The sequence below is a fragment of the Stegostoma tigrinum genome, unplaced genomic scaffold (genome assembly GCF_030684315.1).
Source record: "Stegostoma tigrinum isolate sSteTig4 unplaced genomic scaffold, sSteTig4.hap1 scaffold_63, whole genome shotgun sequence".
Classification (NCBI taxonomy): Eukaryota; Metazoa; Chordata; class Chondrichthyes; order Orectolobiformes; family Stegostomatidae; genus Stegostoma; species Stegostoma tigrinum.
The window spans coordinates 1,666,934-1,691,939 of NW_026728568.1; the positions used below are offsets into that span (position 1 = coordinate 1,666,934).

General features: G+C 43.5%; 2 long non-coding RNA genes across 2 annotated transcripts in view; both read right to left on the reverse strand.

Moving 5' to 3' along the window:
• Window positions 1-25,006, reverse strand: part of LOC132209040 (uncharacterized) — a 433,067-nt gene that overhangs the window by 46,099 nt on the left and 361,962 nt on the right. The gene's annotated exons all lie outside the window — the stretch shown is intronic.
• The window catches only part of LOC132209037 (uncharacterized), a 69,163-nt gene continuing 64,312 nt past the window's right edge, over window positions 20,156-25,006 (reverse strand). Inside the window, exon 4 of the long non-coding RNA XR_009445105.1 lies at window positions 20,156-20,372. This is a non-coding gene — a long non-coding RNA (uncharacterized LOC132209037). The remainder of the gene's footprint in view (window positions 20,373-25,006) is intronic.

Below are 25,006 nucleotides of genomic sequence, written 5' to 3' on the forward strand. Positions count from 1 at the left end.
ATACTTTCTTCCAACCAGCTTAAAATTATGACCCCTCATGTTCGCCTTTTCTGCCCTGGGAAATAGTCTCTGGCTATCAACTCTATCTATGCCGCTCATTATCTTGTATACCTCAATTAGGTCCCCTCTCCTCCTCCTTTTCTCCAATGAAAAGAGTCCGAGCTCAGTCAACCTCTCTTCATAAGATAAGCCCTCCAGTCCAGGCAGCATCCTGGTAAACCTCCTCTGAACCCTCTCCAAAGCATCCACATCTTTCCTATAATAGGGCGACCAGAACTGGGCGCATTATTCCAAGTGCGGTCTAACCAAAGTTTTACAGAGCTGCAACAAGATCTCACGACTCTTAAACTCAATCCCCCTGTTAATGAAAGCCAATACACCATATGCTTTCTTGACAACCCTGTCCACTTGGGTGGCCATTTTAAGGGATCTATGTATCTGCACACCAAGATCCCTCTGTTCCTCCACACTGCCAAGAATCCTATCCTTAATCCTGTACTCAGCTTTCAAATTCGACCTTCCAAAATGCATCACCTCGCATTTATCCAGGTTGAACTCCATCTGCCACCTCTCAGCCCATCTCTGCATCCTGTCAATGTCCCGCTGCAGCCTACAACAGCCCTCTATACTGTCAACGACACCTCCTTGCTTCGTGTCATCTGCAAACTTGCTGACCCATCCTTCAATCCCCTCATCCAAGTCATTAATAAAAATTACAAACAGTAGAGGCCCAAGGACCAAGAGCCCTGTGGAACACCACTCACCACTGACTTCCAGGCAGAATCTTTTCCTTCTACTACCACTCGCTGTCTTCTGTTGGCCAACCAATTCTGTATCCAGACAGCTAAGTTCCCCTGTATCCCATTCCTCCTGACCTTCTGAATGAGCCTACTATGGGGAACCTTATCAAATGCCTTGCTGAAGTCCATATACACGACATCCACAGCTCGACCCTCATCAACTTTTCTAGTCACATCCTCAAAGAACTCGATAAGGTTTGTGAGGCATGACCTGCCCCTCACAAAGCCGTGTTGACTGCATTTAATCAAGCCATGCTCTTCCAGATGGTCAGAAATCCTATCCATCAGAATCCTTTCGAACACCTTGCAGACGACAGGCGTGAGACTTACTGGTCTGTAACTGCCGGGGATTTCCCTATTTCCTTTCTTGAAGAGAGGAATTACATTTGCCTCTCTCCAGTCCTCAGGTCAGACTCCAGTGGACAGCGAGGATGCAAAGATCTTCGCGAGTGGCGAAGCAATTGCATTTCTCGTTTCCCAAAGCAGCCAGGGACAAATCTGGTCCAGGCCTGGCAACGTGTCAAGCTTAATGTTTGACAAAACTTTCAGCACGTCAGCTTCCTCTATCTCTATCCATTCCAGCATGCACACCTGCTCTTCAAAGGTTTCATTCACTACAAAGTTTGTTTCTTTCGTAAAGACAAAAGCAAAAAACTCATTTAGGGCTTCCCCTACCACCTCAGACTCCACACACACAAGTTCCCTATGCTATCCCTGATCGGCCCGACTCTTTCTTTGACCATTCTCTTATTCCTCACCTAAGTGTAAAATGCCTTTGTGTTTTCCCTAATCCGTTCTGCCAAGCCTTTCTCGTGCCCCCTCCTGGCTCTCCTCAGACCATTTTTGAGCTCTTTCCTCGCCTGCCTGTAATCCTCTAGAACTGAGCTTGACCCTAGCTTCGTCCACCTTATGTAAGCTACATAGAACATAGAACAGTACAGCACAGAACAGGCCCTTCAGCCCACGATGTTGTGCCAACCATTGATCCTCATGTAAGCACCCTCAAATTTCTGTGACCATATGCATGTCCAGCAGTCTCTTAAATGAACCCAATGACCTTGCTTCCACAACTACTGCTGGCAACGCATTCCGTGCTCTCACAACTCTCTGTGTAAAGAACCCGCCTCTGACATCCCCTCTATACTTTCCTCCAACCAGCTTAAAACTATGACCCCTCGTGTCAGCCATTTCTGCCCTGGGAAATAGTCTCTGGCTATCAACTCTATCTATGCCTCTCATTATCTTGTAAACCTCAGTTAGGTCCCCTCTCCTCCTCCTTTTCTCCAATGAAAAGAGTCCGAGCTCAGTCAATCTCTCTTTATAAGATAAGCCCTCCAGTCCAGGCGGCATCCTGGTCAACCTCCTCTGAACCCTCTCCAAAGCATCCACCTTCTTCCTTTTGATGAGATGCTCCACAGCTCTCGTCATCCAAGGTTCCTTTTTCTTACCCCTTCTTGCCTGTCTCAGAGGGACATATTTACTCATCACTCACAACAACTGTTCCTTAAACAGTCTCCACATGTCTATAGTGCCCTTACCATGGAACAATTGCTCCCAGTCCATGCTTCCCAACTCATGTCTAATCGCATCATAGTTTCCTCTTCCCCAATTAAATATCTTCGCATTTTGTCTAATCCTCTCCTTCTCCATAGCTATGTACAATGTGAGGCAGTTATGGTCACTATCACCAAAATGCTCTCCCACCACAAGATCTGAGACCTGCCCCGGCTCGTTTCCGAGCACCAAGTCTAGAATGGCCTCTCCCCTCATCGGCCTGTCAACGTACTGAGTTAGGAAACCCTCCTGAACACACCTTACAAAAACAGCACCATTCAAATCTCCTGCTCGAAGGAGGTTCCAATCAATATTGGGAAAGTTAAAGTCACCCATTACAACAACCCTACTACGTCCGCACTTTACCAAAATCTGCCGACCTATGCTTTCTTCAATCTCCCTGCTGCTACTGGGGGGCCTGTAGTAAGCCCCTAACGAGGTGACTACTCCCTTGCTGTTCCCAATTTCCACCCACACTGACTCGGTAGGCAGATCTTCCTCGACAATGGAAGCTTCTGTAGCTGTGATACCCTCTCTGATTAGTAGTGCTACACCGCCTCCTCTTTTTCCACCCTCCCTATTCTTTTTAAATGCTCTAAACCCTGGAATATCCAGCAACCATTCCTGCCCCTGAGAAACCCATGTCTCTGTTATGGCCACAACATCATAGCACCAGGTACTGATCCATGCTCTAAGTTCATCACTTTTATTCCTGATACTCCTTGAGTTAAAGCAAACACACTTTAACCGATCCCTTGGTTTCTTCCCGGGAAAATCCTTCCCACTAGCTGGTCTACCTCTTGCTACTGCCTCACCTGCATCAACTCTCACCTCCGGTATACAGCTCAGGTTCCCACCCACCTGCCATATTAGTTTAAACCCTCTCAAACTACTCGAGCAAACCTTCCACCCAGGACATTGGTCCCCTTCCAGTTCAGATGCAACCCGTCCATCTTGTACAGGTCCCACCTTCCCCAGAAGGCATCCCAATTGTCTACATATCTGAAGCCCTCCCTCCTACACCAGCTGCGCAGCCACGTGTTAAGCTGCGCCCGCTCCCTGTTCCTCGCCTCGCTATCTCGTGGCACCGGTAGTAAACGAGAGAACACTACTCTGTTCGTCCTGCTTTGCAGCTTCCATCCTAACTCCCTGAAATCACTTTTTATATCCTCAATCCTTTTTCTGGCTATATCATTAATCCCAATATGTAACACGATTTCTCGCTGTTCGCCCTCCCCTTTTAGAACCTTATACACCCGATCGGAGACGTCCTGGACCCTGGCACCAGGGAGGCAACATACCTTCTGGGAATCCCGATCCTGACCTTTAACGTGCGTTTCCTTAGCTGTGGTGGAGTGATGACCCTCATTCCCCACAGGAGACCTCCTCCTTGTATAGATAGTTCTAGCTTCCACATGACATGTGGTTTCAGTTCCAGTTGCTCCATTTGCAGTAACACACCCACCACTCACGTAGTCGTGGGTTATTTTGACTGTCTCTCTTAATTTGTCCTACCGTTGCCAGAGTGTTCCCTACTTGCTCAAAGTAGAAAATGTCTACATAAGGACTGTTTGTTGTCAACTCATTTGGCAAGGGTAATCTAAAATCCTACAGCATTCTCTCCTAAGTGTCTGATTTACAGCATCCCACAGTGAACTTCAGTTTTTACTTTTGAAGGGGACTTGTATAATGCCATGGCATCAATGATATGGCCTTAGTATTGTATGGAAATCTTTTTTAAAAAATCACAGTCAGTTTTCCTCACTTCTTCAAATCTAACTTGTGAGGATGCTCTTTTTTAGGTTCTCCCTGTGAGTAAAATATTGTCTTGGTAACACTGGACTCCTTTCAATCCACTTCAAATCTGATCCATGGCATGTTAGAATAATCCAAGCACAGATGGATTTCAAATGGAAATCTCTTGTTTTTGAATACTACTTTACGTGTCACAATAATCAAGTATTCCCGTGACTTAGGATCTCTATTCATCTGGAGATAGACTTGACTAAGGTCAATCTTACTGAAAAGCAGACCTCTAGCTGGTCCAACAAGTAGGTCATCGATTACAAGCAAAGCATACTGCTCAGCACATAGTGCTGGATTAGTAGCGAACTTGTAAGCAACGCAGATGTATACTCCATCTATCAGTGGAATGATAGGTGTGGGCCAATCATTTTTGGATTCAAGGATTCCAATCTTGACCAGTGTCACTCAATTATGGTCATAGTGTCATAGAGGCGTACAGCATCGAAACAGAACACTTTGGTCCAACTCATCTACGCGAACAGAATATCCTAAATTAATCTAATCCCATTTACCAGTATTTGGCCCATATCCTCTAAACCCTTCCTATTCATGTACCCATCCAAGTGCTTTTTAAATATCCTAATTGTACATGCTTCCACCACTTCCTCTGGCAGCTCATTCCTTACACACACCATCCTCTGCTTGGAAAACGTTGCCCCTTACGTTCATTTTAAATCTTTCCCCCCTCACCTTAAAGCTGTGCCGTCTAGTTTTTGACTCCACTACTTGAAGGAAAAGACCTTGGCTACTCATCCTATCCATGCCCCTCATGATTTTACAAACCTCCAAGTTCTCCCCTCAGCCTCCAAAACTGCAGGCCAAGTAGTCTAATCAGCCTCCCCATAGCTCAAATCCTCCACCCTGGCAACATCATTGGAAATCCTTTCTGAGCCCTGTCAAGTAGGTTTAATTCTGCCTCAACCTTTAGTCTGATTGCACGAGGCACTGATCCTGCCTTGCAACATTTTGCTTGACTCTCATACTTGATTTTCAATTCGACAGAGGTCTTCCCCATGTCTCCCAGATCCCGATGAAAATAATGGCACACTTCTTTAGAATTTTGCAATGAATCAGTTTCAGAATCTGACAAGCAACTCAGTTCAACCCAACTGAGTTTGATTTTTTTTCCAGCCATGGTCCTCCCAGTGAAACTAGCAGATTATCCATGCTGTCATTGTACCATGTAGATTTTTTTCCTACTCTTCACTTTCAGTACTTTTGCTGTACTCTGTTCATATTTCTTTCTCAAACACACCCATTCAATGGGCCCTTTATTGCCGCAGTTTCTGCATACGACTAATTTATACCAGCAATTTGCTGTTGAGTGAAGTGCTCTTTCACACCAATGGCAGTTGTGAGTCTGTGTTGGTGCTCATCTCTCAGCTGCCACTATTCCTACTATTTCTTCATAAGTTTTGAAACCCGGCTTCTCTGGTTGTACCAGGCTCCTCAGGTGACTAAGGACATTCCCACACCCTGCCATAATACCAGGAACAATGGATTCGCTGGGTGGAGGAATTTCAGGTCTCTTTACTATAAAATATTTAACAGCTGATCTGTGGCAAGATCAAACAGGGACAGCAGGGATTTATGAAAGGGACAGAGGGAAATCACACTTGAAAATTTTTAGGGGATTCTTTGTGGATGTAACTCATTCAGTTGATGAGGGTGGAACCACTGGATGTGGTTTCTTTGGGCTTTCAGAAGGCTTTTAACAAAATCCCACATAAGAGATTAGTGCTTTAAATTAAAGCCCATGGGATTGCCGTAGTATATTGAGATGGAAATAAAACTGGTCAGCAAGTATCAAAGGATAGGAATAAACGGTCTTTTTCCAAAGGCAGACTCAGGTGGTGTGTCACAAGGATCTGTGCTCAGACTCCGGCTACCCACCTATTCAAACAAAGGAATCAAATGCAATATCTCCAAATCTGCAGGTGACACAAAGCTGGATGAGAGGGTGAGCTGTAAGGAGGATGCAGAGATGCTTCAGTGTCATTGGGACAAGCTGAATGACTGGGCAAATGTGAGACAGATACAGTATTACACGGATATATGTTAGATTATCCACTTTGGGAGCAAAAACGGAAAGGCAAAAACTGAATGGATATAAATTAAGACATGGGTATGTAGAATAAGATCTGGGCAAACCTGTACTTCAGTCATTGAAGGTAAGCATGCAGGTGCAGCAAGCAGTTAAGATGGCAAATAGCAGAAGGGCCTTCAGAGTGAGAGAATTTGCATTCAGGAGTGGGGATGTCTTGCTGCAATTACATACCAAGAATATTACGTGCAGTTTTGACCTCTTTATCTGAGGAAGCACACTCTTGCTCTAGGGACAGGGCAGCAAAGGTTTAGCAGACTGATTCCTGGAAGGCAGACTGGCATATAAGGAGAGGTTGCGTCAGATAAGATTATACCACTGGCATCCAGAAGAATGAAGGGGCTTCTCATCGAAGCTTAAAATTCTTACAGGACCAGTCAAGTCAAATGGAGGGCAGATGTTCTTGATGGCAGGGATGTACAGATCAAAGGAGTCACAGTCATTCTTCATACCCTTAAACGAAGATGAGGAGATATTTCTTCACCCAGAGACTGATGAGCCTACAGAATTCACTACCACAGAAATCAATCAATGCTAAAACATTGCACAGTTTCAAAAAGGAGTTTGGGTTTAGCACTTGGAACTAAGTGGATCACAGGATATAAGGTTAAAGGAGGAACAGGCTACTGTGTTGGATGATTCGATATATTCATTATGAATGATACAGCAAGCGTGAAGGGCCAAATGGCCCATTTCTCATTCTACTTCTTATGTTTCCGTGCAAAGTGAATGGCCACAAACTTGGCAGATGGAATATAATGTGGAAAATGTCAGGTTATGTGCTTTGGCAAGAAGAATAAAAGAGCTATATGTTATTAAAATGGAAAAAGATTGCAGAAAGCTGCAGTACAGGAGGAATTTGGAGGTCCTTGTGCATGAATCATAAGAAGTTAGCAACCATGCTCAGCAACTAACAAGGAAGTCTCCTGTTGGCCTTTAGAAGGAATGGAATAAAAGAAGAGGGAAGTATTGCTAAAACAATACAAAGTACTAGACAGACCACATCTCAAACACAGCAAATACTTTTGGCCCTTTATCAAAGGAAAGAAACCTCAACATTGGAGGCAGTCCAGAGAAGGTTAACTAAGTTGATTCTAGGTACAGAAGGATCTTCTTTCTAAGGAGGTCAAATAGGTTGGACTTGTACTCTTTAGAATTTAGAAGAGTAAAAGGTTACCTTATTAAAACATACAGGATTCTTAGGGGAACTGTTAGTGTCGATGCAGAAAGTTTGGTTCTTCTTGGAGGAGAATCTACGGCCAAAGGGCATCATCTCAGAATAAGGCGTGACATATTTAAGACAGGGATGAAGATGAATTTATTTCCTTTGTGGGCTTGATTTTGTGGAATTGTTTACTCCAGAGGCCTGTTGAAGCTGGGTTACTAAGAATATTCAAAACAGAGATAGCCATGATCTGATCGAATGGTGAAGCAAATTCAATGGGCTAAAAAGCCTACTTCCATTCCTTCATTTTATGGCTTTATGACCCCTACATTCCTGGGTTTTTCAGTCCTCACACACTCTTTGGAACAATGTCTTTCGAGTATTTATTGTTTGCCACTATCCCTTTAGTTAACTGCTTCACCTCATGCATCGTTTTCTTTTTCCTTGGACATTTCCCATTTTATATGGGATAACACAATGCAAGTTGATCAACGACAACAACAAGCGAAAAGTTGCTGGAAAATCCCAGTGGGTCTGGCAGCATCCGTGAAGGGAAAAATAGAGTTAACGTTTCGGGTCTGGTGACCCGAACTCAGAACAGTGAGCAAAGATCACCACTCTTTGCAATTATCATCTTTTCATCTTGTAGATATATCTGCCGCTAACCTAAGCCGTCGATCCAGGCTGAGGATTCATTACCACACAAGTTTGCTTTCCTGCACTGAATACTGGGTCCTTCTGTCTCGGAGTGAGAATCACACCGACATTTCTGACTCAGAAGGAGGGCCACTGCTGACTAAACCACACTGTATCCCAGATCCCCTCACGTTTTGCTGTATTGAACTCTAACTGCCATGTCATTTCCCATTCTGTTGGCCTATTGCAGCTGATCGGAATCATCCTCATTGTTTGGGCTCCTGCAAGCTTGGCAATCGTGGTAAATTTTGGAACTTCACGCTGTATTGCTCATGTTGAGGTGTGCAATAATAAGATGGTAACTATACCAGGGGATTTCAACTTCCTCAACATTGTTTGGGATAGTCATAATCAGTGAATCATACAATATATGAGGCCCTTCAACCCACTGAGTCTGCGCTATCAAGGACATACTATTATATACACTAGACCCACTGTCAACACACTAGGTCATAGCCTTGAACGTAATGACACGTCAAGTGCTTTTTAAAGATTCTGAGATTTCCCGTCTCAACTATAATCCCAGAGAGTGCATTTCAGACCCCTCTGGATGAAAAAGGTTTTCCTCTAATCCCCTCTAAACCTTTCTTTTTAAAATAATGTCCACCTTGTTATCGAGTGTAAAGTGCACAGTGTAAAGAGGAGTTGGATTTCTATATACGTGTTCAGCAGAGTTTATTGTGTCAACATATGGAAGGTCCATCAAGGGACGGTCCAGTCCCAGATCTAATTCTTGAGAACAAAGTTGCCAAGGTGTTTAAGGTGGTAGTGGGGAGAATATAGTGATAGCAACCACTGTTATGAAAAGGAAAATGGTAGATTGCAAAAAAAAATTTTGGATCGGAGGAAGGCAGATGTTATTAAAATAAAGCAGGATCTGACCAAAGTAGACCAGGTTCAGCTACGTCTGGCAAATTCTACAGTAGAAAGTGAACGTGTGATTGGGAAGAAAATGGGGAAAGCACAGGCCCAACATGTTTCCTTTGGGATGAAATTTGGAAATAACAAGACAAAGAACCCTGGATGTGTAGGAATATTCAGAATTGGTTAAGAACAAAAAAAAAGAGGCTTTTAGTAGGTACAAAGGGAGCAAATGATGGAGGCCTTAGTGGAGTATAGAAAGCTCAGAGGGAACTTGAAGCAGTTAGGAGGAAACAGGCGCATGAAAAAACATGAAGATAAAATTTGACAGATCCCAAGATATTTCACAAGTACATTTAGGGGAAGAAGATAACCAGAGAAAGAATGGGGCCCATTAGGGTCCGGGGGAAAACTTTATACCGTACAGAAGGACACTGGTAGAGTGTTTCACTTTAGTCTACATTCAAGAGGAGGAAGATGGAGGTAGAGAACTTGGGGACAGGGACTGAGGTACTTGAGCAGACTGACACAGGGAGTGAGGCTTTGCTAGGCCTAAAAGTAGATAATTCCCTAGGTTTGAAGGGGTTGTATCATATGCCACAATAAGAGATGAGAGGAAATCACAGGGGCTCTGACCCAAACTTTGAATTCTTCTCTGGCTACAGGGGAATTGGTAGAGGACAACTAATGTGGTACCATTTTTCAAGGAGAGAGAGAGATACACCAGGAATTACAGACCAATGAATCTCATATCAGTGGGAGGGAAACAACTGGGGAAATTCTGGAGGAGAGAATTCATCTCCACTTGGAAATGCAAGGTTTGATCAGCATGGCTTCATCAAAGTGAGGTCACACTTCACAATTTTGATATAATTTTGCGAGGTATGTAGGTGCCCAGATTTTCACAAGGGTTTTGATGAGCTATAACACATTAGGCTACTTAATAAGATAATAGTCCATGATGTTGCTGTTGTATATTATCATGAACAGAGGACTGGCTCACTCATAGAAGACAGAATTGGGACAAGGGAGGCATTTTCAGACTGGCAACCTGCAGCTAGCGGAGCGCCGCACAGATTAGTGCTGGGGACACAATTATTTATGAAATACATTAATGCCTTGAATGACGAAAGAGAATATACTGTAGCTGATGACACAAAACCATGTGGGAAGGCAACTAGTAAGGATTAATCAAAAAGTCTGCAGAGAGATATTGAAAGGCTAAGCAAATGGGCAAAAACTTCGCAGATGGAATATAATGCAGGGAAATCTGAGCTAATGTATTTTGGCAGGAAGAATAGAAAAGCTGGTTATTATTTAATGGAGAATGACTGCAGAAAGCTACGGAACAGAGGGATTTAAATATTCTCGTCTACGAATCACAAAAAGCAAGCATCCAAGTTCATTGGGTAACGAAGAAGGCAAATGGAATGGAATATAAAAGGTTTTGTTAAAATTGTACGAGGCAATTGTCAGATCACAGCTGTAACACTGAGAACAGTTTTGGGAGAAATATCTAAGGATGTGGAGGAAGTTCAAATAAGTTCTAGGAGGTTAAGAAGATTGAATCTGTTCTTGTTGTAATATAGAAGAATGAGATGCCACCTTATTGAAGCTTATAAGATTTTTGACAGGGTAGATGCAGAGAGTTTGTTTTCCCTTGTGGGAGAGTCTAGGACCAGAGGGCATAATCTCAGAATAAGGGGTCACACATTTAAGATAGAGATTGGGAGGAATTTCTTCCCTCTGAGGGTTGCAAATCTGTGGAATTCTTTGCCACAAAAGACTATTGAGGCTGGTCATGAAGTGAATTTAAGGTTGAGATAGACAGCAGATATTGGGAAAAGGCAGGAAAGTAGACTGGAGAATTAACTGTTCTGCCATGGTCTCTTTGAATCGCAGAGCAGATTCAAAGGGCTGAATGGCCTATTTCTGCTTCTGCGCTCTATGCTTATACTGCAGCTGATGCAGTTTGTATGGATTTCAAAAACGCCTTTGACAAGGTCCCACATGTGAGACTGATATTAAAGGTAAACACATCTGGCACCACTGGCTATTACGGCAAGGTAGTTCTAAAATGGCACAGTGGTAAGAGACAGAGCACAGAGGTAGAAGGCTGTTTGTGCGACTGGAAGCTTGTGTCAAATGGCGTACTGCAACGTTCCATATTGGGTCCCTCACTGTTCGTGATATATACAACATAATGAGATATAGATGGGTTGGTCAGATGAGCAGATCAGTGGCAGACAGAATTTAATCCTGAAACATATCAGGTGATGCACATCGGAAGAAGTCACAAGACAAGGAGGTACTCAATGAATGGCAAGACACTAGGAGGCTGAGGGGACACAGACGGATCATGGGGTGCTTGTACACAGAACCTTGAAGGTGGCAGGACAGGTTAACAGGATGATTAAGAATGCGTACTGAGAACTTGCCTTTATCAGTCATGGCACAGATGGTTTCAGCTGGAAGGTTCCGTTGGAATTGTACAGAACTTTAGTTAAGCCAAAGTTGGAATACTGTATGCAGTTCTCATCACCACACTGTTGGAAGGATGTGATTGAATTGGAGGGGGTGCAGAGATTATTCACTAGGATATTGCCTGGGGCGGAGCACTTTAGCTACGGAGACTAGCTGGATAAGGTCAGATTGTTCTCTTTAGAGCAGAGAAGGCTGAGGAGGGACGTGACTGAGGTGCAGAAGATGAGGAGGGGCAAGGTTAGGAAGCAGCCGTATCCTTAGTTGAAGGGTCAATGACAAGGAGACACAATTATGAGGTGAAGGGCAGGAGATGTAGAGGGGATTTGAGGAAAAATATTTTTACCCAGAGGGTGGTGGTAATCTGGAATGCACTACCCAGAAGGGTAGTTGAGACAAGAGAGCTCACAACTTTTAACAAGGTACTGGGATGAGCACGTGAAATTAAAGGTTATTCTCCAAGTGCTGCAAAGTGGGATTAGCGCAGACTTGATTGGCTGAAGGGCCTTCTGTATGCCATATTCCCAAATTCAAATCGTGCATCTATCTCCAAAAATCAGTGTCCTCATACTTGGCAAACTGCTAATAGCGATGTTCTCATCTATTTACCATAACTTGCTGCTTCTGTCCTTCAGCCATCTTTTTTAACCAAATTTGATAGTGACCTATATATTCCATGAATCTCAATTTTATAAATCAATCTTTTATATGCACCTTCCCCTCATCCTTATCTCGGAAAGATTGCACTGCTTCATGAAGGCAGGCTAAAGTAATTCAGCATTACAGCCATACTCTGGTAGTATAATGACAGCATCAGTGACAGTACAATAAGTGCCTCATATCAATTGTTTCAAAACTGGGTTCTACAGTAGAGAGGTAATTTGAGATCTACAAATCAAATCATCTGTCATAACTTGAGATTAAATATATTGGAAAAAAGCACACTAACTAACGCGAGCTTCAATGGTGATAAATTAAATGTAACTAATTGGAACAGTAATATTCCTCATCCAACCTTGCTAAGCAATGCCTCTCTGCACTGATAGGCTGGAAAGCTGCAGTCAAGAACAGATATTCACTATTTATCATCAAGTCGGAACAATTCTGGAATGCTTTTATCTGTCATGAATGTTTAATTACTGCAATTTGAAACGCTCAACGAAATGTAAATCATGAATATGTGATGTTAAAAATATACAAAAGGATCCAGCCCTTTTCTTGATTTATCAGGCGAACAATAGAAGAGCATTTGCATAAAGTGGATATACATTATGAGTGCCCTTATCAAACACCAGTCCAGGGACTGACAGATATCACAGTTAGAAGCAAATACACACATCGGGGCAGCACAGTGACTCAGTGGTTAGCACTGCAGCCTCACAGCACCAAGTACCCGGGTTCGATTCCAGCCTCAGGTAACTCTCTGTGTGGAGTTTGCACATTCTCCCCGTGTCTGCGTGGGTTTCCTCCGGGTGCTCCGGTTTCCTCCCACAGTCCAAAGATGTGCTGACTAGGGGGAGTGGCCATGCTAAATTGCCCAGAGTGTTCAGGGGTGTGTGTCGGTGATAGGGGGATGGGCTGAAGTGCCTGTTTCCATACTGTAGGGAATCTAATCTCATTTCCATGATAACCGTCAGGAAGTAGCTTTTTAAAAAGATGATTAGAACACTTCTTTACATGTAGCCCTTGGTCTTATGAATATGCAATTAATAATAGATAGGTTAGTGATTGCTATTAATATGAAAGCATTCAATCAAAAAGGTTCGAGAACGATTGCCTACCTTAAAGGTTAAACACTGGAAGGAGCTCACATTTAGAAGGTAGAAGGAACTATGCAAAATCCATCAGATACTTGGAGAATCACCAAGCGATACAAAATATACACTGCTCCTCAAATGGATTCAAAGAGGAAATTGGTTAATATGTTAGAGCATATAGGGTCATAGCAACAAGGAGCAGGAGTAGCAAGGACAGTATTTGCTGCCCATCCCTAGTTCCTCCAAATTGTTTGACTATTTCAGAGTGCAGTTAAGTGTCAACCACATTATTGTGGATCTGGAGTCATATGGAGGTGAGATCAAATAAGAATGGCAGAGCTCCTTTCTTAAAGAACATCAGTGAATGAGTCAAGTTTTTATAACGGTGAATAGTGTAACAGTGACAGTGTAACCATCACTGAGACCAGCTTTGTTTATGATTATATCAATTTGAGCATGTGTTGGATAACTGGCCCCATCAAGCCTGCTTCACCATTTAAGAAGGTCGTGGCTGACTTGACTGCAATCTCGGCTCCACATTCCCACCTACCCCCAAAATTATATTGAACTGAATTCAAATTCCATCAGCTGTTACAGTGGAACTTAAGACTATACTCTACAGCATTGTCCCAGGCCTCCGGATTACTAATCCTGTGACATTAATAGTGCTTCACTGACTACCCCAGCATGTCAATCCCCGTCCTGAGCATACTTCTTGGCTGAGGCTCCACATTTTCTGGAGTACAGAATTACAAAGTTCACCTCTCTGTGAGTGAAGAGGTTCCTCATCTATCGCTGTTGTTACATTTTATTCTGAGATTGATCTCAAGTTCTACAGCCTGATCTCTTAATTCAAATTACAATAACCTGGCTTTTCAAATGCCCTGTCACATTATCCTTGCCAAGAGATTGATTGTTCATGGTTATGTACAGCATGTCCATGTTGATTTTTCTTCATTTAAGTGCCGTCACCAACCTTACAGACACTACAAATGCATTTGGTCAATGGGAGAGGTTGAATGAGCAAAATTGGACCTTCATTTCTTCCCCACCCCAGCCTCAAAAGGTTTGGTCTTCATTTCAAATTTTTCACATCTTAGGGATAATTCTGTACCTTTCCGGTCCCTTCAAGAAGTGCATCCTACCCAAATTATCCTGAGTGTCTCATCTTAAAAATTAGAATATCTTTTGATATCCTCACTGTGGAACAAATCCATTATATACTTAACATAGGATTCAGGTCAAGTTTGTTTTATTCCCCACTGTTTGTTTAACTTCCTGGCCAATGCCCCACGATTTCTCAGGAAACTATTAGTCTATCTCTGTATCAGAACATCTTCAAAAAACTAATACTTTCTCCAGATCTTGATATAAAAACTGGCGAGTTTCGGTTCGAGATGAGTTCCACAGCACAAAATCATACTTGAACCTTTTAGCCATATAAATCATTTGACAAGCAGATTCTAGGGAGTCAATCTGCAGGATCAAGTGACATCTGAAATGCTGTACATTTACTGCAAACAGTCAAGTTCAGTTTTGCTGGCTTCCACAAATCTTTGACAGCATGGCTGTGGGTGTGAATCACTTAGGTCTGGCCAAATCAGTAAAATCCCACTCCTTTTCTCATCTGAACACTGCCCCAGAGCAATATCATGTGAAAGCACTGCACTTTCCACATACATGGTGGCAATGCCCAGATCTATCCACCCCCTCATTCATTTCTTCCACTGTCTCCACATAACCGGATAGTTTCCATCTATTAAATCTTGAACAGAACGAAGCCATTATCTTTGGTCCTTGAAAGGAGGTCTGCTTGCTAGCTACCGGTTTTCGTTGCACCCTTTGTTATTTTGACCCAGAGTTTAAATTCTGACCACACAGGCCTGATGTCACAAAGTCTACTTATTTTCACATCCACAACATTCGGCCCTAGGTAAGTCCGTTAGTTTTGAAACCCTACCGCATTGATTAACTGTGGTGTTGGGGGCCAGGGAATTGGACGTCCTGGAGGAGGTGGAGGGCGTGGGTGGTGTCACGGACTTAGGTAGGGAGTTCCTGGACCAAAGGGGAGAAAATGGAGTCCAGATAGGTGGAGATGAGTTCAGTGGGGCAGGAGCAGGCTAAGACAATGGGTCGACCAGGGCAGGCAGGTTTGTGGATTTTGGGAGGGAGATAGAAACGGGCCGTGCGGGGTTGAGAACAATGAGGTGGGAGGCTGTGGGTTGGAGGTCCCCTGAGGTGATGAGGTCATGAATGGTGTGGAGATGATGGTTTGGTGCTCGGGTGTGGGGTCATGATCGAGGGGGCGGTAGGAGGTGATGTCGGAGAGTTGGCGTTTGGCCTCGGCGATGTAGAGGTCAGTGCGCCATACTACCACTGCGCCACCCTTGTCTGCGGGTTTGATGGTGAGGTTGGGGTTGGAGCGGAGGGCCGGCCGTTCTGCGGGGGAGAGGTTGGAGTGGGTGAGAGGGGTGGAGAGATTGAGGCGGTTTAATGTCTCGACGGCAGTTAGAGATGAAGAGGTCGAGGGAAGGTAGGAGGCCTGGGGGTGGTGTCCAGGAGGAGGACTTGTGTTGGGAGCGGGTGAAGGGGTTAGTGGAGGGAGGGTTAGGTTCCCGGTTGAAGAAGTACGCGTGGAGGCGAAGGCGGCGGATAAACTGTTCTATGTCCAATCGTGACTGGTATTCGTTGATGTGTGGTTGTAGAGGGACAAAGGAGACCTCTTACTAAGGACTAACCGTTCGTCCTCAGTTAGTGGGAGGTCTGGGGGGATGGTGAACATGCGGCAGGGTTCAATGTGACTGTCTTCACTGGGGTTGCTGGCTGTGAAGGTTGTGGGCGGAGCGATGAGGTCGTCGGCCGTGGGCGGGGTTCCGTCGGCGTCGGCCGTGGGCGGGGTTCCGTCGGCGGTTGGAGTATCGGGGTGGGCGGCAGCAGCTGCGGCGAGGGTGGTGTGTGTGGTGTTGTAACTGGAAGTGGAGGCGGTGACTGCAGCAGCGGTCCCGGAAGTGGTGTGGCCGGCGGAGGCGAATGTGACATCATCGGTTGGGGTCTCCGGCCGTGTCCTCATGGTCAATGGGGGCAGGGACAGACTCGGGATTTGGGAGGCACAGGAAAGTAGAGTTCTGTTTTCACAGGTTGGAGTATAATAGGATAAAGTACAATACACCAAATCTTCTTTGGTACCTTTTCCTTCCATAAAACTGCTTTTCGTAGATGCACACGGAATTCATTTTATACACATTTAAAAATTTCTAAGTTCAAGAGGCCAGTTCCAGCACTTGGACTTGCATCTTCTTCATCATCACAACAGAACAAAATAAAGACTCACTCTTTGTAAGTCACGTTTTCAATTTTTAGTGACAAGGTGTAGTGCGAGAACTGCTCACTTGATGTTAAAATCTCTTAACTATGTACCTATATATTTCAATCCTGTGAAATATGTGGAACGAGTTCAAGAAAAGGATTAATTTTGTTGCTCTGGGAGAGAGCTGGTACAGATAAAGTGGTTGAATGGCCTCCTCCCATGCTAAAAATATCCATAACTGTTGTTGGCGCTGCTGAATTAAAGTGGGCATCCTTTCATTATGACTGTGAGACGCAGCATGTTACGATAGATGGCATAATGGAGAAATCCTTTGTTATTAATGAATTTTTCAGCACTAGGCATCCTTCCGAAGTCAAATGTTCAACGTATACCTGTTGCACTGACTTGGTTCCAAATATTTATAATGTGGAGGTGCTGGTGTTGGACTAGGATAGACAAAGTCAGAAGTCACATGGCATCAAGTTATAATCTGACAGGTTTATTTGAAATCACACAAGCTTTTGGAGTGCAGTCCCTTCATCAGGTACGGTCAGAGAGGAAAACACACAGGCACACAATTTATAAGCAGACAGATCAAAACAGCAGACAACTGGTGTGAGTGGAGTGTCAGATAATAAGTCTTCATCCAGGATGTTTGTTTATTTGCAGATATTTTGTTGAAGAAGCACACAACTTGTAGTTACAGTCAGTCAGTGTGGCATCTTACAAATTCTTGCTTTTGAAATAAAGGTTAAAACTCTAAGACAGATTCTGAACACAAGCCTCGAAACTACAAGTCAGAGTCTGACCTGAGATGTCACCTTTTGTACATTCCTGTTGCGCTGCCTGATTATCATGACAGCACAGCACTGACATTGACTTTATAAACACTTTGCTTGCCTCTGACACGCTTGGTCACCTGTATAGAGTTATTACCTGACACTCCACTCACGCCAATTCTATGATCTTTTGATCTCTCTGCTTATAAGCTGTGGTCACCTCACTAACTGCACCTGATGAAGGGGCTGCACTCCAAAAGCTTGTGTGATTTCAAATGAACCTGTTGGACTCTCAGCTGGTGTCATGTGACTTCTGACTTCAAACACTTATAGAATGTGTTTTCAATCCTACCGTGACTTGACAATAAGCCAACTTCTTAAAATTTATAAAATGACAAGTATGTCTAACCTTGAGCCTTTAAAAAAGTAAATATTACAACCATAGTACAGTCAGGCAGTAAAGGCAGAAGGAATGATTTAATCAACTGTGTCTGACACCACACAATTAATCCCCCTTATGGAAGAAAGGTTGGCTGCGTTCTCTTTCTTCAGGAACATCCAGCTAATACCACCTTACTACTGCTTGTTTTATTCATCTGGTGTCCCATCTAATTCCTTTCAGTCTTGGTCAAACCCTCATGTAATTTATTTAAATTTTCAAGAAAATAAATTTAACTTTATATTCCACAACTTTAACATTTCCTTTTAAGGTTTGAATGGTTCACTTAGTACACTGCACAGGTTTTGGAAATAATTGGAGAACATGGTGGAAAAATCAAGATATATTGACAAGTAAACAAATGGCTAACTTCTGTTTCCTTGTCAGTGAAGCCTTTTGAACAGAACATAAAGTTGCGGAACTCTGTAGAGACAACAATTTAAAACTGGGAAGACCACTGTTTGTGGTCCCCACACCAATCTCTATTCACGACCTACTGAGTGCATTACTCCTCCTTGGCAACAATGTAATGTTACGCTTGTCTCAGCACAACCTTGGCATCTTGTTTATCCCACGATGAACGTCCGACCACACATTCATGCAATCCCTAAAGCTGTCTCTTGTCTTGGCTCATTAGCAGTGAAACCTTCAACTGAAACTACTTCACTTCCGGACCTGACAATTCCAATGCATTCCCTGCTAGAGTCCCACATTTGCCCATTGAACACTTGAGGTCGTCAAAACTCCACTGCCTGAGACTCATCTTGAACCAAATCCTATTCTCTGTCCTTTCTACCTAACTGATAGTATTAACAGTAATTTTATTAAATTCTCATTTTTGTTTCCAAATTGTTCCTTGGCTATGCCTATCGTTATTTGGATAATCTCCACCAGTCCGACCATACTTCAGGGTATCTGCACTCGTCTAATTATGTCCTCTTGCCCACTCTTGATTTTAAATGGCCTATCGCTATTTGGATAATCTCCACCAGTCCGACCATACTTCAGGATATGTTTGGTTGCCAAACATTTAATTTTGTAGGCTTCAAACCCAACAAGAGACTTCCTCCACCTCTTAGCCTCTGTACCTTTCCTGTTTTAAGGCACTTTTTAAAACAATCCTCTTTGATCAAGCTCTTGATCATCAGAACTAAGAACTTAATAAGGCTCAGTTGTATTCTGGGATCGTTAATACTCATTCCGGATGCCTTCAAAAGTTTCCATCCATTAAAGAGATTATATAAGTGGTTGAAGTCATTGCACAGCAGAGGGGGACAAATTGGGGAGTTATTTCAAAGAGCTATGATATGCCAGAAGACCTCCTTCCACACGCCAACTCTGATTCTACAAACACAAAAATGATTTTCAGACTTGGGAAGATCCTTCAAAAATGTCACAAGTAACCAGCTTTTGGGCAGAGTAGAGTTGCTGAGATGATAGACCAGGATTTAGGGGTACCAGTAGTGATAATATACTGAACACAATCAAATTTTGAGGTTGTAGAATGATGAGGTCTTCAGCATTTTTGACACTTTGACCATTTTCCTTCCTCTTCACAGAACAAGTCAAATAGCGGCAGCTCAATGTTGCGTGGCCGCTCAAGCCTGCTCCACCGTTGATGATGATTTTGGCTGGTCTTCCACATCAGTTAAACTTTTGCTCATATCTCATCCTCTTTTCAAAACATTGATCTATTCACGTGTAGTATCCCTCTCGCTAACTTCATGTGAATTCATTCCAATCACTGAACTCCTAACGCTGACTCACCCGAGATCAAAAAATTCAGCTGAGATCAAGAACTGATCTAGCCTGTATGGCTGAGCTGGCTTTTAAAAGGTTTGCCAGTGAGAAACATTCATTAAAAAAAATACAAATGCATGGATTGCTCTCCAATCCTAAACTCTATTCAAATTCAGTTGACTGAACGGTTGGTTTGTGATGCAGAGTGATCCCCTGCAAGAGAGTGCTCAATTGCCACACCAGTGAGCTTACCACAAATGATCTTCGCCTCAAACCCTCTACTTGCCTGAGGCATGGTAATCTTCTGGTTAAATCATAACCAGTTGTCTCTCTCTAAGGAGTCGCCAAATGGCGTGGTAAGACTTTTCCTTTAATCACGATAACTTGGCAACAAGTAGATAACTCAGCTGATGTCACTGACTAATAGAATCCTCAACTATACTAATATTAACGATGTGATATCATCAGAAGGCATGCTCAACTAAGTTTTAATTTGCAAATTAAGTTAACAACCATTCAATCAATATCACTGAAGTACTCATATTACTGATCGTCTCGATACAACATTGTGGTTACATCTGTTCATAGGTGAAGTGTAATGTAATTGCACTTACTGTGGTTTTATCAATGTGACCCTGCAATGAGTCAATAAGCAGGTCACCCACAGGTTGCTGATCAGTGTGGACCCCCTCAGCTGTTATCACATGAGCCTCAAGATCATCCAGAGCTTTCTGCAGTTCTTGAAGTTTCTCCAACGCCTTTTCCACCTGTTTCTGCCAGTTGCTCGCACGGGTTTTCAATTGCTCCCAATTTTCCTTCACTTCTATTGACTGTTTGCGGACAGCTTTGGCAATTCTCTGGGCTCTGTCTTCCAGGGTAGGTTCTGGAAATATGAAGTGCAAATAATTTATCAACTATTCATGACTTTGATCAATGGAACTTCGGTTTTCTTTCTAAAACCCTTTCCTTTAAAAGGTCTCTCTGGACTTTCTCCTGAAATTGGGAATATCTAGTATAAGACTAAAGATTTTATTCATTAAAAATTTATGACTACCAAGGAAACTTTAAAAAAGGAAAAGGATTAGAGTGACTAAATGGGTAAAGTTCTCAACAAAAGACATGAAAAATCCGTTCAGGATATCTTTCGTAGCTATGAAACAAGCATCCAACATAAACCAACTTTCATCTTTCAGGGCTGGCAAGTTAGAATGATAAACTCTAAGTCTACCCTGCATAGTTAACTCAAGAACTCACTTAATGAGGTTGTTAAGAGATGTAGGGATAACAAAGTGAGCAGCTGAATGAACACAGCAGGCCAAGCAGCATCTTAGGAGCACAAAAGCTTCCATGTTCGGCCTAGACTCTTCATCAGAAAAGGGGGAGGGTGAGGGGGAGAGGCCTCTGAAATAAATAGGGAGAGAGGGGGAGGCGGATCGAAGATGGATAGAGGAGAAGATAGTTGGAGAGGAGACAGACAAGTTAAAGAGGTGGGATTGAGCTAGTAGAGGTGAGTGTAGGTTGGGGAGGTAGGGAGGGGACAGGTCAGTCCGGGGAGGATGGACAGGTCAAGAGGTGAGGTTGGTAGGTAGGAAATGGGGGTGTGGCTTGAGGTGGGAGGAAGGGATAAGTGAGAGGAAGAACAGGTGAGGGAGGCGGGGACGAGTTGGGCTGGTTCTGGGATGCAGTAGGGGGAGGGGAGATTTTGAAGCTTGTGAAATCCACATTGATACCTTTGGGCTGCAGGGTTCCCGAGCAGAATATGAGTTGCTGTTCCTGCAACCTTCAGGTGGCATTGTTGTGGCACTGCAGGAAGCCCAGGATGGACATGTCGTCTAAGGAATAGGAGGGGAAGTTGAAATTGTTCGCGACTGGGAGGCGCAGTTGTTTATTGTGAACCGAGCATAGGGACTGCTTTGCAGAACACCTAAGTCTCTCCTTGGTTTCCACGATGTTGAGGAGGCCACAACGGGTCCAGCGGATGCAGTATACCACATTGGTAGATGTGCAGTTGAACATCTGCTTGATGTGGAAAGTCTTCTTGGGGCCTGGATGGGGGTGAGGGAGGAGGTATGGGGGTACATGTTGCACTTCCTGTGGTTGCAGGGAAAATGCCGGGTGTGGTGGGGTTGGAAGGGAGTGTGCAGCGGACAAGGGAGTCACGGAGAGAGTGGTCTCTCCAGAAAGTAGACAAGGGTCGGAGGAAAAATGTCTTTGGTGGTGAGGTCAGATTGCAGATGGTGGAAGTGTTGGAGGATGATGCGTTGTCTCCAGAGGTTGGTAGGGTGGTATGTGAGGATGAGGGGTTCTCTTTTGGTGGTTATTGCAGGGGCAGGGTGTGAGGGATGAGTTGCAGGAAATGAGGGAGACACGGTCAAGGGCGTTCTTCACCACTGCGGGGGGTTGGGGGGGTGGGGAGGAGTTGCGCTCCTTGAAAAACGAGGACATCTGAGGTGTACGGGAATGGAATGCCTCATCCTGGGAGCAGATGCGGCGAAGGCAAAGGAATTGGGAATAGGGGATAGAATTTTAGCAGGAGGTGGGTGGGAGGAGGTGTATCCTGGGTCGCTGTGGGAGTCGGTGGGCTTGAAATGCATATCGGTTTCTAGGTGGTTGCCTGAGATGGAGATAGAGGGGTCCAGGAAGGTGAGGGAGGTGTTGGAGATAGTCCAGGTGGACTTGAGGTTGGTGCCCGAGATGGAGACATATATAGCTCCATTCATATTCACAAATCTCTGTTTCAAATCGAATCTTCTGAAGCACGTATGCAATTTTTCATTGTCAATTAATGTTGGAATGTTGATTGCACAGCAAAAGTGTTTCAAGAGACTGATGGGCCTCAGACTTTTTAGCCAATTGTATTTGGCAAGTTGACGTTCAGCACTTCTGTAACAAGTCCAATCCCAGTAAATGGAGCAAATGGCATGGTCAACATTTCAAAAAAATACAAGAGAGAAAAATTAAGACAATGGCCTGAGTGTTTCGCCCGATTACAGCAGAGGCATTAACACATACTAGTTTACATTAATTTATCTCTGAATCTACCAAGAAATGAATTCTTTGACAATGTCATGACAACATTGAGACATTTGGCAAGCTCAGGGGCAAGGGGACTGGTTCAGAACTGTACACAGAAACGTAATGAAATGCTGAAACACTGTATGGTGAGAATGGTACGAACAAGGAAATGGTACTATTTCATCTGTATCAATGCGTAGTTGGAATACACATGGTTTGAACTGGCACCAATGCAAAATTGAATAGCCATTGCGTGACATAGCATGTGTTCAGAATGAGGAAGAGATGAAGCTTAGTTAGGATTCATTTCACTAAAATGAATCTCAACTAACTAATCTAATTAAACAAGGCAGTTTTACATACAGAACGCTGGTTTACAAACAAAATCTGCACTAATTGACTTCCAGATAGTAAAATGAAAGCTGTTGATCTCAAACTTTGATTATAAACAGAACTGAAAGATGAAGTGACAATATTGGATTCAGGATTACAAACTGACATCGGGGATTCAGCAACTGATAGAGACCATCCATGTAGTTAATCTTGAATTGGCAGCATTACAAGTGACCAGGACAATACCTGCTCTATAAAAATAAGAAACAGAAGACAACTAAGATACAAAAATGTGACATTCAATTCCAATTACAAAATACTTTAAGCAAACAATTTTATTTCATTCACATATATTATCTGCAATAATATCCATTTAATATCGGTTCTTCCAAACTGTTGCAGCACTTTGACATTAAAAGAATATTCCATCACAAGTATTGCTTGCAATAAAAATCCCAGCATGTTCTGAAATCCTTAGAATAAAAGTATTTCAATCCGATGGTGCTCCTGCATTATTCGTCAGTTCCCCACTCAATGGGTATGTTCTGATATGCAGGAAACTTCTATTGTTCGATATGGGGACGGGTATTTACTTGGCATTGTTCTCATGGAGGCAGCACTGACAGATTATAATTTTCTTCCTGTGGGTTTTGTAGTCCAGATTTTTCTCTCCTCCATTATATTGCATTAAAGATCAACAACATTCACCATTTCCTCAGTTTGAGAACCTACCATGTTAAAAAGTGACCAATTAAATTGTTGCATTGCCTTCAATTTCACAAGGACTGAACTAATCTGCTGCTTCCGACACTGATTGCAAAATTAAACCATGAATTGAGAACAAAAACAGCGGTATTTTGTACTTTCTGTTGTGGCAAGTTTGGAAATAGAGGACATTTAATCAGGTAGAAGGATGGTACCACCTACAATTCTGCTTAGAGCCAGATTAAATCCATGGTGAGAAGACTTCTACATAACTTCCCAACTTCGTTGCGAGTTAAAGTCCCTAACTGAGCAACTGACGCACACATACATCATCCCACAACAACTGGTATTGACTCAACAGTGGGCAGGGGTGTCACCATTAAGAAATGTAACAGGCCTTCAAAGGCATTCAATGTGCAACATCAAGAAGGGGAAGCGGCGTGCTAATGGTGGTTCACTCAATCCTGGCCCGAGATCTAGCAATAATCGTAGGTTGGTTGCCATGGTAACAGAGATCATCACCTCCCAAGTGACACTGCTGCTCAGTACACCTGCTGGGTTCTGGTTAGCCAACAGCTCATGGCGAATGAAATCGCACCAGATCGGCCGCCGGTCTATTAAGTGCCAGAGGGGAGAAAGATGTAGCTGCCGACGCATGAGAGGAGCAAGGTCAGGATGACATACCCCTTGAGGGCAGCGACCTGAGGCTGGTGTTCCCCTGAAGGGAAGATGGTTGGGGCAAGCCGTTCCCTCATCAGTTCTCGAGTCAATGGCCTAGACCCTCGTCGCTTCCACAGGATTCCATCCAGAGGCTAAACAGCTGCCTATTCATCAGTGCATGCAACTTCTTCAACTCTGATTCACAGCTGGGCCTGCAGGTAAATCTGCAAAACCACTGTCCCAGAGTACAGTTTCTTTGCATAAAAGGCACATTTTCAAGCTAGGAAGTCAAGGTTAACCAATCTCTTCCAACATTTAGAACTTTTGATGTTGGAAGTCAGTCAAGTACAAAGTCGCAGCTCATCAGGAACTAAAACAAAGTTGCTGGAATAGCTCACCAAGTCTGGCAACATCTGTGATGGGGAAAAAAAAGCAGCGTTAACACTTTGGGTGCGGTTACCATTCCGCCACTCATCAGGCATGTTTATTACTGGAATATTAATTGAGTAGAAACTAAACAAAATTGGATAAAAGGCAGGAGATGGAGAGTGGTGATGCAAGGAAGTTTTCCATCATGGAGACCTGTTGCCAGCAGTGTTCCACAGGGATCATTGCTGGGTCTGCTTTTGGTTGTCATTTATATAAATGATTTAGATGAGAATATAGAAGGCCTGGTTAGTAAGCTTGCAGATGATACCAAAATCGGTAGTACAGTCGACAGCGAAGAGGGGAAATGCCAGTTTTAAGGAAAGGTCACCGGACCTGAAACGTTAACTTTGTTTTTTCCTTCAAAGATGCTGCCCG